The sequence below is a fragment of the Fundulus heteroclitus genome, chromosome 9 (genome assembly GCF_011125445.2).
Source record: "Fundulus heteroclitus isolate FHET01 chromosome 9, MU-UCD_Fhet_4.1, whole genome shotgun sequence".
Taxonomy (NCBI): domain Eukaryota; kingdom Metazoa; phylum Chordata; class Actinopteri; order Cyprinodontiformes; family Fundulidae; genus Fundulus; species Fundulus heteroclitus.
This window is the reverse complement of record NC_046369.1, coordinates 2,755,751-2,770,628: the sequence shown is the minus strand read 5'-3', so window position 1 is coordinate 2,770,628 and position 14,878 is coordinate 2,755,751. Positions and strand designations below refer to the sequence as shown.

Below are 14,878 nucleotides of genomic sequence, written 5' to 3'. Positions count from 1 at the left end.
AAACTCAAATGAAGAAAGAGTTCACTTAGGCAAATATATTCAAATATGATTTTATTATCACAAAATGTTTAATAATGGATATTTCAATTCTCGATTTTCTTAAACCTTCTCATAAAGGCAATAAAACTAAACATATAGCTATTAAGAATAAAACCCGCAAAAAAACAACATTTTCCTTTAAATCATGTGACATTGTAGACAAACACATTTAAATCACGTCAGAGAAATGTTTATTGTAACTTTTGTTGTTGTTTTTTTGCTGGTTGGTGATGTGAAAACAAATTACAAAGGTAGATTGTTAACTCAACAGCAAATCAGTCAAACTTTGACTGGAACATCCTGCGCTGGTCAGATTATTTAACACACAGCTTGTGATTTGTGAAACCTTTACCTCATTAATGAAAAGGATATAAAATGCTTCATCTTCCACATTTTTTTAGCTAAAATCTTACTTTGTGAACTACATACACCATGAGCTGAATTTATTGTTGCATCCCTACGATCAAAACTAGAAAATCTATTATTCTAAAAGGTTTTACTTTTCCCAATTTTACAAGGAGCTTAATGCTCAAATGTTACCAGGTGGCTGCTTGTTTCCTGATGTAGGTACACAGCTGCATCGTTAACAATCCTTTAAACAGTGGAAAGCTCAAATATATCTTAAAAGTATTAAAATGTATAGAATGTTTGATAAATATTAACTGTGCACATAAAAGAAAGGTCATATAATGAGGCACCATTCTTAAACAGTAACAGAATACTGGCATTAATTAGTGAACCAAATCCTCAATTACATGAAGGAACCCTAGTAAGGCAGACTTTTCAAATCAACATGTCTTCATCCAGATTGTTTCTGTTTCTTTAAGAGACGAATCGTCCCTTTTTTTCTCTCCGTTCCGGTTCCCCTCCATGTCTTTTGATCTAGTTTTCTTCATCTGGAATCGGTCTTCCCTCCCAACAGCAGACTTTCATTGATTATTGCGCCTGCGTGGCAGTGTGAAATGTCAGCATCTTCTTCATTTCTTGAGTCAGGATGATGTTCCCCGTCAGCATCACCTACAGGGAGAAAAACAAGTGTTGGTTCATATTCTTGACTCTGACTCTGCCTTCCTCTTTCTCGGTTGGTAAAACCAGACAAGAGCTCAGGAATATCAAAAAGCTCTAATCTCTGAGAAGTCTGGTTTTGAGAAAAATAAGTGAAAAGGTTAAACAGTTTTGGTAAATATATATGTATATGTATATATATATATATATATATACACACACATGTGTGTAACTGTATTTTTTTTTTCTGCTGGAGAAAAATACGTAAAATTTTAACCAAAGACTGAAGTAAAACACGACACACTGATGGAGGTGCAGCAGAGCTCTGAACTGTCATAGTCAAGTCAATCCGATTTCTACACAGAAAAATACACACACACACACACACACACACACACACACACAATTCAATCATGTTTCTGCTGCTGCCTCGGGGAACATACTGTGGAAACCTCACTATAGTGGAAAATCACCTTTTCCATGTTATTTTGCTCAGAAGGACCTACAGATCACACACACACACACACACACACACACACACACACACACACACACACACACACGCCCTCTGACTAAATTTGCACAACGAACCAAGCGATCAGATTTTTTTTTTAACTCTTTGTGGTGCAGATCTCACACTTTCATGCCTATCCCGGCCAGAAGAGCCGGCGAAAGGAAGCGACTTTTATGCAAGCGTGAAAAATAAAATCTGGGCCTCAAACAGCTCGTGTGATTTTCATGACAATTAAAGGTTTGGCCGCTGGAGGTTGGCTCATTGAAGTTTACACCAACAGGAAACCAGATTTGACAAAATGTCAGCACTCTAAAGCCTTGGCGATGTTTCATAGACATTCCTCTGACTGGAAACGAAGACTATAATACATAAAATCAAACATGTAGAGGGAATGCATTCAGAATTATACTGGGAAACACAGGTTTAAAATACATCAAGTTTTTTTTGTCAAAATGAATTCACTATCATTCAAAGCTAAAAATGGCTGATAAAACCATTGAGTGTGCAGACAATTTCCACATGGAGACCATTGATCCAGCCTGTATCCCTTCTGCCAGCTGAGATGACCCTGAATAACCCAGAATAAAACAGGCCTATAAAACAAATGAAGACGTTTTGCTGGAAAAAATCAAATGTTTTTCTAATTCTGCTTCATGCCACGTTTTATGTTTATTAGTATATTTATGTTTTACATCTGTAGTTTAGTCATTATGATCTTGCAAACCTCACATCTGTTATTTGTTTAAGTTCCTAATAATCATTACATACAGTATTTTTTTGACAAGCTTATGATATTAAAAATATAATATGCTGTTTATATTTAAATTATATATACCATGTAGAAGTTTCTAATAAAATAAACTGACTGCGCAGTCAATGCTGGAAAGTTTTATTTAAAAGCAAAATTCTGATGAAATCTGCTCTGTTGCTCGACAGACAAAGGGACTTTTCCTATTATTTAGACACTCTCATTAAATTCCTTAATATTTGGTACACAGGTTTTTTTTAAAGTGAATTAATCGGGTCAATCTTTTTGAGTATCTTTCTACAAACGTCTCACAGTAGCTTGCATGAATGTATTTATTCCTTGAGAGAGAACCGGTGCAGCTGAATCAGGTTGTCTGCTCATGCACCTTTTTCGGTTTTTCTATTGATCTGATATCAGATTGTTGTGATGGCCGCCCCAAAACATCAACTATGTTGTCCTTTACCTACTCTATAACAGATTGTTCTGGCTGCTTAGTCAATGTCCATTTGGAGGACCATTGTGCCTAAGTTTGAACTTCTTGACGGATGTCTTAAGATGTTTATTTAGTATTTCCAAACAACATTATTTCCTCATGATGTCTTCTTTTTGTGAATCAGTCCCTCCTGCAGCAAAGCAGACACAGCATGCTGCTGCCAGGCTTGCACTTTAACGTTGGCATGTTTGTACTGTTGTATAATAGAATTATTGTTGTAATTCTTTACTATCAGGAAGTCCACAAAATGCAGTTTGAAGCCTTCAGCTGATCCAAAATGCTGCAGAAAGAGTTCTGATGAAAATCAACAAGCGGGATCATATTTCTCCAATTTTAGCTTCCCTTCATTGGCTTCCTGTTAAATCAAGAATAGAATTTAAAATTCTTCTTCTAACGTATAAAGCCCTTAATAATCAAGCTCCATCATATATCAGAGCTCTGATTACCCCGTATGTTCCTAACAGATCACTTCACTCTCAGACTGCAGGTCTGCTGGTGGTTCCTAGAGTCTCTAAAAGTAGAATGGGAGGCAGATCCTTTAGCTATCAGGCTCCTCTCCTGTGGAACCAACTCCCAGTTTTGGTCCGCTAGGCAGACACCCTGTCTACTTTTAAGACTAATCTTAAAACTTTCCTTTTTGACAAAGCTTCTAGTCAGAGTGGCTCATGTTACCCTGAGCTCCCTCTATAGTTATGCTGCTATAGGCTTAGGCTGCTGGAGGACATCAGGGCCTATTTTTCTCACTCTGATGAGTTCTCTTACTGTTGTCCAATTTTGTATTAGTTGCCATTATTTGTGTTCTTTTTAGTGTGTGTCTGCTCTGTCTTCTCAAACCTCCAGTCGGTCGTGGCAGATTGTGGCTCCCACTGACCCTGGTTCTGGTTCTGCTGGAGGTTCCTTCCTGTTAAAGGGGAGTTATCCTCTGCACAGCTTCTACGTGCACTTTCAATCGTCTTGTGCTATATAAATAAACTTGCCTTGCCTTGCCTTACATGCCTTACATGCTCGGTATGAGGGATTGCTGTAAGTCAACAACTCGATGCAATTCGCCAGGTTTCCTTAGACAGAAAACATTTTGACCAATTTGTCTGGACAATTTGATCAAATCAACTTTGCAAACTGCCTTGAGATGTTGTGTGTTGTGAAATAAACAAAGATCCATAAAACTTTTCTCATTGTAACCTGGCACCCAATAAATATAAATAATTCTGTTAACTTAACAGATGTAAAATTGACGTGGATTTAATGTGATTTAATAGTTAAAAGTGAGATAAAATGATATATTTGTTAAAGTGAATGTCAATTTTTGTGTTGAACTGTGGATCTGTTTCAGTTCTGAGCGTCAATTTAAGGAATTAATTGTCTTAATGAGAGAAAAAATAAAGTTCACAATGTTAAGACTATTTTATAGAGTGTAAATCAGAAAAATTGTATACAGTTTCCTGGTTTACGTTTGACCTTTATTATTTTCTCTGTAGCTTTAAAAATGACCTGGAATATTGATGGATAAACTTTCCTTTCATCTTTTATATTTTTTTCAGTTTTCTAAGCTTGTTTCCTAAGAGCAAGGCCATCTTTAAATTCTGCGGATGGACTGGCCCTGTTCTGTTCAGAAGACATCAGAATAACATCCCATGCTAACGCAGTCTGGATATGAGTTTATTTCAGTAAGGAGGTAATCATATTTGATTTTGATTTGGTCAAAACTAAACCACAAAATTTATATACTTTGTGAAGCAGATTGTGGTTACATGAACCAGGAGACCTTTCCAAGGGGCTGTGGGTTTATTCCCAGTATTGTGATGTCCCATCGTTCATGTGCTTCAGTGTGTTGTAGAGCAGAAAGAAATATGTTGATTGTCTTGTCAAAATGCTGTGACTTAAACAGCCTCTCAAGAGAGTATTTAGGTAAAATGGGGGCCAATGATTTCTTTTTATAATTGTCTCGTTTATCATTTTATTACAGCTAGCTTTCCTCCAATGGGCTTCCTTCATGATTATCAAAAATAATTACTCTGAATTATTTAAGGAGCCTATCCATTGCTGAGGACCATAAGTGTGTGTGTGTGTATGTGTGTGTGTAATAGTTTTATATTTAAATAGCATTAATTGGAAAAACAGCAAGAGAAGCCCACACAGCGAAATCATCCTTGTGGATTTGTGGCTCAACTCCCCTGGTTTCCAGCGTAATTTCTTTAGATTTTTCTCTCAATTAATAAAAGAACACACATGTTAAAGTTAGAAATGTGAGTTTGGCTTGGCCTAAAAACACATCTATCAACAAAAGAGAGAGAAAAGAAACAAGTGCAGCTGCAGCATCCACCGCGAAGAAGGGGAACAAGAAGATGATAATGAAAGGGAGAAAGAGGACAACGGTGTTAAATCCATCACTTCCACTTTGACCTGACGAAGTGACCATGGAGTTGTGTGAGGAGTACGTTTAGACACATCGACACTGACACAAAGGAAATCTACAAAAATCCTATTTGTCCTGAATAGTTTAACACACAAAACAACACTTTTGGATTGCATTTGGTTTCCAGATTTTTCACCTCATTTTGTACATTTCACATTTTGTTTTTTTTGTATCAACCTTTGTTCCCCTCTCTTCAACCATTTAGTTTAAGTCACTGTCTTTAATCTAACCCTAGTTAAACGTAAAGAAATGTTGCTACTTGACGGCATTATACTGTCGTTTTCTCTTTTTTGAAAATTCGCTAAGTTATTCCATTTTTATACCCAGTTAATCTCTGCGGGGTCATGTAGAGTGTCTGACTCAAGTGATCGGTGAGCACCGGTCGGGATGATAAGTCAGTCACAGGGCACCGCAGAGACACACGGGACAAACAACATGCAGATTCACCCTGAGGCCAGGGAAGACCTGCTCTGGCTTAGCAGTGCCAAAAAGGCTTTTTGTGAATGACGTCAAATTGCTAAATTTAGGACAGCACAGTGCGATTGCTCCACGGCTATTTTAGATCCAGACAAACGTTGAGTTGTAAAGCTTGTTCAAGTCAAACAGTGCAGAGTTCTGTCATGAATAAAGCCTCAAAAGACATATGAAGGTAGTTTTTTTTTATTCATTAATCTTCTTAACCTGAAGGATTGTCAACAAATGTCAATGTTGGATATTAGCTTGTAAGAGAGAGGGCTTCACTGAGCTCTCGTTTCATTGGCCGTAATGTCCGGACCCATTACCAGCGACTGCAGCTTCTGTGCAGGTACGTTTATTTAATTTTTTTTCTCAGAGGACCGAAAACATCATCAAGAAAGCCACGACATCCCTTCATCATCGGGATCATAAACACACTGCACATTTGTGCTGAAACGTGAGCTTCAGTGTTGCATTGTCTGCTTATCATATGCGACTTTTTGCTTGTTTTTATCTAAAGTTGCTTGTTACTTTCTTGAGTCACAGGTTGCGGTTTTTGGGCTTGTTTTTGAATGTGAAAGTTGCTTTTTTCCCCGACAGAACCCTTTTCCCCAGGTTATCGCGCCACACATCAAGAGCCGGGCTAAAATATCAACTCCTCATCCTCCCTGACAACTATTTTACAAGCAGGAAAAGCCCAGGGGTCTCAATTATAAAACTTTGCGTAGAATCCATACTAAAACTGTACATAACTCAAGAAAAATAAAAAAAAAATCTGATTTATAAAACCATGCCCTCGTTTCAGAAGCATGCAATTTTCCTCTATAGATCACAGCTGCACCTGAACGTCTGCATACCTGGTTCCGCCTCAGGTTCTGCCCAGATTCAACCAAAAATACTCAAAGTAAAGCACCTCATGAATGTAAATGTGTGTTAAAAATGGGTTAGCCTATTGTTTTTTTTCCATCATGGTGCCACGTCACCATGGTGGACTTTTTTTGTAAGATTTCACAGAGAGGCATTAATTAAATTTGTATATCAGGTAAAATTATGGATGTTACCCACATTTAAGGAACCCGTTAAAAATTAAACCTGATTGCTGTTGTAAATGTCGGATAGACAGCCGTATTCCTCTGAGGCTGCGCATCCAGATCGACATTTAGAGAAGGCAGTGAGACCAGGAGGAGGAATAAGAGGTTCTGGTCCCGGGACAACTGAATCTGAAGAACTGGGCAACCAGAGCCGTTTCTGGGCAAATGTGACCTCATTCCCAAAAGGCCCCATACCCACTTGCACCCCAAATATGAGAAATTATCAGTTCAATGAAAGGATAGACATGCTGGTATTCCTGCTACCTTCCCGATACCTGATCTGTGCCTTGGTTTCAGCAGTGTTGCTATCCACCAGGAAGTAGATTATCTAATCAGAGAATGATCATTTAAATCCTTTCCTGTCTTAATAAGGTAGCTACAGAACCCCCAAAAGCTTTACCCACATAAAACAGTCCCATGCAATCATGGGATTAAAAGACTGCTAGAAATGCTGCTGGTCAATGGTCCTCTTTAACAGTATTGTGATGAGATTTGCAGACCGTCCCTTATTCTGATGTGTTGTTCCTTCTAACGACACAAAGACACAATTTTATCTGATGCAGTTAGGTGAAAAGACTACTGCAGTTAGCACTAGATATTAACATGAAGCCAAGAACTTGTCAACATAAAATCCATCTCAGGATGTGCTATCTACACTTTTTTTGCAAGAAATCAGCAAGAATCTAGTGCTTACGGACTACAATTTGTTTTCTGGAGTTAAATAGCAAAAAAAAAAAAAAATCATTTATCCACCCTTTTTTTTTTACCTATTCAGCAATAAAACAACATTAAAAGGAAACAAAGTTGTCAGACCTTTTTAGAAAGCTATCTAAAATCTGTATAGTGAATATTTCTTATTTTGTTGGTCCACATCAATATTTTATTTCTTCTCAGCATGCAGAATGTGGTAAAAGTCACTATTTCTTGCTGTAAGAACCCTTGTTGTGTTTAGCCAAGCATGATGAATGGGTGTGTCCAGATCTGCTTTGAGGAGAAGTGGTTGGTTCATTGTGGTCGCATCTGCGGTAACATTTAAATAAAAGCATAAAAAAGGTCTGTAAAAGCAAAAGACTATGTATTGCATCAAATAAAATGATTAAATATTGTCAATCTTAATCAATCTCAATGCTAGTTTGCCTGTTTTTATGTTCTTGAATCATCCAAAGGGTCACAAATGGCCCATTGGTTGCACTTTGGACACCCTCGATTTAAGGCTGTAAGTATTTCTGAACCTTTTTTTTCTTTTAAATGTGACGCATACAGAAAATATAACCAAAAGGTCCACGATGCTCACGTTTCTAAACGAATACAGACACGCAGCTACGTAAAGTGCATCCTTCCACATTGGTTTACAGAACTGTTGTCTCGGACGTAGCCGCTCAATCACATCTATCTGTTGAAGAAGTCAGATTCATTTCTGTTGCTTGCAGTACTGTCAGTCTGAAGTGAATTCAGAAGACAGCGAGGACGTCTTTATCAGCAGAAAAAACAAAACCCTTCTCTACTTCTGTCACTTGTAGAGCCCCGGTGACCCCCCCCCCCTCCTCCTCCTCCTCCTCCCCCCATGCTGCCTTCCTTTGCCAGTACAGCTCAGTGGGACCCTCTCTCTCTCTCGCTCTCTCTCGCTCTCTCTCTCTTCCCAAACCTCTCTCTGCCGCTGTGACTCTCTCGCCCCCTCCCTCAGGGCAGAAGTAAACCACGCCTTGAGGCCCTGCTCCCATTGTGTGCCCTCTGCTACTTCTGTTTGGGGCCTTTGTGCGCCGCTAATCAGCCGTGGGGCCATGCTTGGCCCCGAGTGTGTGTCTGCGAGTGTGCTTGAGTGTGTGTGTCTGTGTCCCTTGCCCTCATTACGTAGCCACACTGGGAGGCCAGCATGGGAAGTTTCTGCTGCACTATACACCTCCCTCCCCCTCCCCCCCCCCCATACTCCATTTCCCTCCCACTAGCTGTCCATCACTCACATCCTCCCCCTTCGCTCTCGCCGCCGCTCTGAGACTTGGACACTCTGTGAGCAGAGCTGCACCTGTTTCACCCAAAGTTTTATTGCGGTGCATGGAGAAATTCTTCCACTGCTGATGTTTCTTCATGTTCACCGATAATTAGCCTCAGGATGAACAGATTTTGTGATGAGAACTGATATGTGGTAAAAAAAAAAAAAAGAAAGTCTTCTAAAGATAGTTTGACAGTTTTGGAGAAAAGTCTGTCTTAAAGTAATTTGGATAAATTAAGCCTCGACGTGACGACATACTGATCAGAAGCTGGAAATTTCACATCGGTTATTCGTTTTTATGCTTTACTCTGTGTTAGACTTTTTTTTTCTAATTAGAGGAAATGTTCTAATCTAAACCATAAAATAATACCATGCAAAGTGGTAATGTTAAAACATTGTTAGCAAAGAGCGAGGATAACATTTGTAGGCATAATTTTCAATTTAGATATTTGGAAATAAGGAAAAGCCTTTTCATTCAATCAGATTTTGCCTTTAAAACATTAACTTGTTAAGATGAATCAAATGAGACGCTTTAGTGTAAATGTGATATTGTGATTTATGGGACTTTGAGTTTGGTTTTTGAGTTGCTCCCGTGTTTTCCTACTTATCTAGCAGTATTTCCGTGAATCTGTGGTAATACATTACTTTCCTTGTGTTTCTTTGTCACGTTGACATGTTTCCTGTGTTTATCTCCAGTCACCACCAATCACCCCCCAGTATAATTGCTAAATTGTTTCACCTGTACATCTTTTCCATCATGTTTTCTGTCACCTCCAGTACTGCTTGCCAATGATTTCATGTTATATGTTTGGTTCCCTGCTGCCTGCGTTAATCTCTGTTGTAGAGTTTCATTTTTTCTTTTTTTTTTCTATTAAACTTCACTTGTCCTATATTTTAAAAAACCCACTTACATGTTTAGGTCACCACGGTTGCAAAGGTTTATTGATACTAAATGTACTTTGTTGCATGTGTAGTGTGTTTTTCAGTGGTTGAATTACGTGCTTTTTTTAAAAAATCCTGATGACAAAGTTTAATCTGGGATGAAAATATTTTCTTGTCAAACTTTATCTTGATTTATAAATGATGAATAATTGATTTAAAAGTAAATGTTACATTTAACAGAAGCAGAAACGTCTCCGACAACAATTTATTCAGATTGTCTCAAAAACAAGTCAGCTGGGCTGAGTGAAACATCCATTTATTCTTTCTTTTAGCCGCAAGTCACACCCTGAATGCCCCCTTACCCTCATTTCTCCTTCCCACTCTTCCCCTGCTTTACATTTCTCTCATTTGTCAATCCCTTCTTTTCAGTCTGCTTCCCCCCCCAGTCTCCTTTCTCCTTCTCTAAGCCATGATGTATCACCTGTGCGTGTCTCTGTCATGGCGCTGGACCAGTTTCAGCCATTGAGTACCAGAGTGATCCGTTTGTTGCTCATCACGACTTCAGAGGATTTTACGCGGAATTATACTCAGTTATCTTAGCTGATTTGTTCCAACCTTAAAGTGGTATATATTAGGAGTTTTTTTCAGTCCTCGTAAGAGCGAAATTAATTAAGGTCCCCAAGATAAGAGCAATACCTGCCCAAACACACACACACACACACATGCAAAGCCACAGAGGCGTCTCTGATTTCAATGTGGCACCGATAAAGTATCCCCAGGCTCTGTCAATGTGCCTTCACCTCAACTATGAGTCTGTTTATCCTTCCTGAATCCTCAACTGTTTTCTGACAACTTGGCTCTAGGTCACTAGCTTTGTCGGCTTACTGACCCATATTCGTGTTACGACTCATAATGAGCCAGTATACTTGTTTATATTTCCCTTCTGCAGTACAAGTTAAGGAGTACCCTCTCCAGAAGGGAGACTTTTTAACCCGGCCATTCTAATCCTATCTATGCTTGTGAAGTTTCAGATGTTACTAAGAATGCACATTAAAACTCATCTTGCCTTCCATATTCTAGCGTTGCATGGTTAGGCAAAACAATCACTTTTAAAATCAGTTCAAGTATAGTTTTCTGTGTTAAAGATCAGTGTTTAAGCATTGTTTCCATCCTATTCCCATTTATCTTTAAAGGCTCTAAAACAGCACTTCCAGATTTTCTGATGGATTAATTTTGAGTTAGGCAGAAGCCACAAAAAGAATCAGATTTAAATATAAAATAAATATTTCCCATTATTGTACCACAGAAGGGAAATTAGTCTCTTCATCCCTCAGGGAGCAGTGTGCAGCCGACCCTGAGGGACATAAAGGGAGCAATCTGTGGTCAAGAGTCTTGCTCAGGGACCCAGAGTGACAAACTGGGTTTCAAACCGCCAACCTCTGCAGCCTCTCCAAGATGATCTGAGGTTTAATACAGCTTCTCTTGAACTTGAGCTCACGTACTTGTTAAAATCCAACTTATTCAGGAAGGAAGCATGAGCGAAATATCACTAGTTGTTGTTTTTCAACAGGACTAAAAGGTTGAAGCACAAATCAACCGTGAAGCCATCAGGGCTTCCGCTAACAAATGTTTATATACTTGCAATTATGTTAAAAGAAAATTAATTTCTCTAAAAATCTAAAATTATTTTAGATTATTTTTATAGCAGCCATTTTTTTTTTCAAAAGAAAGTGTAAAACAAAATTTAATATGTTTAAATGTTTACAATTTCTTTACCATCAAAGAAGATTAAAATGGGCATAAATGGAATTGATGATTAGCTGCACATAACCTGCACTTTCACACATATTGAGGCGTCGTTAATCTATCAAGCAAGGCCAAATATTACAGGTCAAGTGTCCTCAAATGTGGAAAAATGTAGACTGGGTCTCTAAGCTCACAGTGTGTTCAGCAACTTTAAAAAAAACTTCAGGTTAGTGTTTTTTGGCTCGTCGTCAACTCAAGCAACGTCACCTGTTCAGGTGCTCACCTTGCACTTAGGGGAGTGGCTAACCCACCTGTTTATTATCACAGAACCTAAACACTTCATTACTTTCACTCCCTACATATTTTAAAAACTTATAAAAAAGACTTTCACGGTCCGACTCGTACATCCAGGTGGTAAAAGTCTGAGTTGTTTTAAATCTATAGGATGGAGAAAGCTGACTAATGATTGGAGACAACACACAGAAGACCCCTGCTGACTGCAGCCAGGTACTTCTCTTCATGTCCTTCATATGGAAACAAACTAACATTTTAGTTCAAATGTTCAAGAAATCTAAAAAGGTTGAATTATGTGTAGAACAAATGTTCTACTAATATTGAAGATTCCGAAGTATTACAGTAATTATGTAATACAGACCTACTAGTTTTCATTAATGATGAGAACTAGTAGGTCATTCTTACCCTACAGCTGAACTTCCATAACTTTATAGATCAGATTAGTTTGATTTTATTCATCCCAGTTATACAATGTTTATCTACACCTCTGGTGCATTTTTTATATGAACGTCTCTCACGTTTTCCAAGTTTTTTCAGAGAATTTTTTAAAAATCTCTAAAGTGTATCAGGCATTGTTTTGCTCAAACAAACGCGACAACAAAGATTCAGCTACCGACGCAAGTAGAAATACATGACCTGTAAAAAGTAAGATGATCGGAAAGACCAACACTCACAGAAAAATCGGATTTATTGATAGTGAAGATATTGAAAAGAATTGGAGCAGAGGTCCTGCAATTTGATGCTTTCCTTTTCTTGAGAGGTGTCTATTACTCAAGTGGAAGTATAGATACTGGGGTTTAAAATACTTCTGCAGAAGTAGAAGTATCAACTCAAACCTTTAACTCAAGTAAAAGTATAAAGGTACCAGATATAAACCTACTTAAAGTATTAAAGTATAAGTAATTCCCCCACCCCCTCCATTACTATAATTCTATAGTATGATGTTAATATTAAAAATTGGATTGGCTGTTTCGCCCACATATTGAAAACAAACCATTTAGTAAAATGCAAATATACTAAAAATCCATATAGTTGCAGTACTGAGCATCAACATGGGTTTCATGGAGCAGAAATTCTGGTGTCTGGTTGCCTTTAAGTCTTGGTGCAAAAAGTCAAACTTTAGACATATTATTAATAACCTTTTACTTGTTATTATTGGAATGGTAATGAAGATCCAAGCGTAGCTACAGGAACTGATGAGGGCAACAGACATAAGATAAAACTGGACATGAAAATGAGAGCTTTATCCTCATATAGCAATTACTCTTGTATGGTTGTCTGAATACAGTAGACAGTGGTGTCAAAATTAATGATTAATCCTAGCAGTTAATCAAAAAATGAGGAAAAAAAATGTAAAACAACAAATAATTCTCAAAGCGCAATGTTCTTCTTCTATGTTGTGTTACGTTTTTGTTGGGGCGTTTGGCAAACCACTCGGTGTAGTACTGCCTCCAACCCCAATCAAAATCACTCTGTTCAGGTAACGCTACTTATCTGAGTAATTAATTTTAGTTTTTTTTATTGACAAGTCAGAACGAAAACAAGCTGAAATAAAATAGAAGTAATGAGACTATTTTCAAAATCTAATAAGTGGGAAGTACAGATAATTACATAAAAATGTGAGCAATAGAAGTAAAAGGTAGGCAAAAAATAATTAGTATGAATAAACAAACTTTCTACTCTAGTAAGGTAACAAAGTATTAGTACTTAGTTACTTGACACCTCTGGAGAGTACCACAGGGGAACATAAGGGCTGTAGGCTGCAATGACAATTGAGGCGATTATATCCACCATCAGAGAAGCTCAGAAAATTCATCGGTTTGAAACATAATAAATTATTTAGTATCTTTTCAATTGTACAGACAAAGAGGCAAAAATAAAAGTAGGAGTACCAATGGATGCAATTAATCAAAACTAAAAATGTACCAGCCCAAATGGATGAAATAAGGAACAGCTTTTAGAATTTGAAAAATAGTTATTACAAACTTAACATACTAGCACTGTGAAGGGCTGTGGGAAGAAGCTATGACCTTAAGATATTAATTAAAGGTTTTGTAACTGTAATTAGTAAATACATCTGTTTGTGTACCAGAGTAGAAGAAAATGGAGCATTGCTAAGATATGGAGACTCAAGGATCCTCAGCCTTTAATCTACAATCACACTGATATTCATTAATCCAACATTGTCTACTCAAAAAAGGGGGTTCAAAATGTCAAAAAATAAAAATAAAGAATATGCCATGATTTTCTGGAAAAAAAACTACTTTTGAAGTTAAGCTTTTTCTTAAACATCTTTCCTACAGCAGATAGTTCTGACTATCCTTGATGAATCAAAGAATAGTTTCAGCGCCAGCAGCAAGTCAAAGCAGAGCCAGAGCAAAAGTTGACTTCAAAATAAAACAACTCTGATCCCAAAAATGAAATAAATAAAACGTCATCACACTAACTGTGTTAATGGATAGAACTCATCCTCAGGTCATTTTAAACAGTCACACAACCTTGAACAGGACTTTTCAGCTAATTTAAATCAGGACGTGTCTTCAATGCATCTGCTTCTGTTGCTTTCTCTTATTTTTACCTGAAGAGCCCATCTGCTATCGGACGATATCTATTTTTGTTTCTCACCAGTCAGGACCTTCTCAACTGTGATCAAATATCTCTCAGAGTGTTTGTAAAAAAAAAAAAAAAATAATAATAATAATTCTGGAAAACCTGCCTTGTTGGATCTATTGCACTGGGCCAAAACAAGATTACTTTGAGGTTTTGGGAAGCCTGATATGAAGCCATTTTGACTTCAAAAAAGGCCACTTGACTGTTTGGGCCATGTCTGTTATTAATATGAAAAAAAAGAAGAAAGGAAAACCCCTGTAAAGAAAAGATTTAATGCCTGATTGCTCAGTCCACGCCCTCTTCAAAGATGAACTACTCATCTTTAGTGTAATAGAAAGTCTCCAATTTGGGCAAAGCCTCTGCGTTTTGTTTGCCCTGTTAAGAGCTTACATGTTGCTAATTATTGCAGACAGATGGGTTTTCAAGGGGGGCTTTAACTTTGGAATCATATTGTATTTGTAATATCTTAAAAGCGGCTCTTTATAACGGTCTCGAGGAAGTGTAGAAAACGGGTAAATAAAAAAGGGCTTAAACCTCCCACTTTGTTCTGATGCTGTCGACAAATACAGAGATTCAAACATCCTATTGGTCACA

General features: G+C 37.7%; 1 long non-coding RNA gene across 5 annotated transcripts in view; it reads right to left on the bottom strand.

Moving 5' to 3' along the window:
* Positions 1-251: 251 nt before the first annotated feature.
* The window catches only part of LOC105936977, a 233,363-nt gene continuing 218,736 nt past the window's right edge, over positions 252-14,878 (bottom strand). For all 5 annotated transcript variants that reach the window (XR_004931645.1, XR_004931646.1, XR_004931647.1 and 2 more), the window contains exon 4: positions 252-1,056. This is a non-coding gene — a long non-coding RNA (uncharacterized LOC105936977). The remainder of the gene's footprint in view (positions 1,057-14,878) is intronic.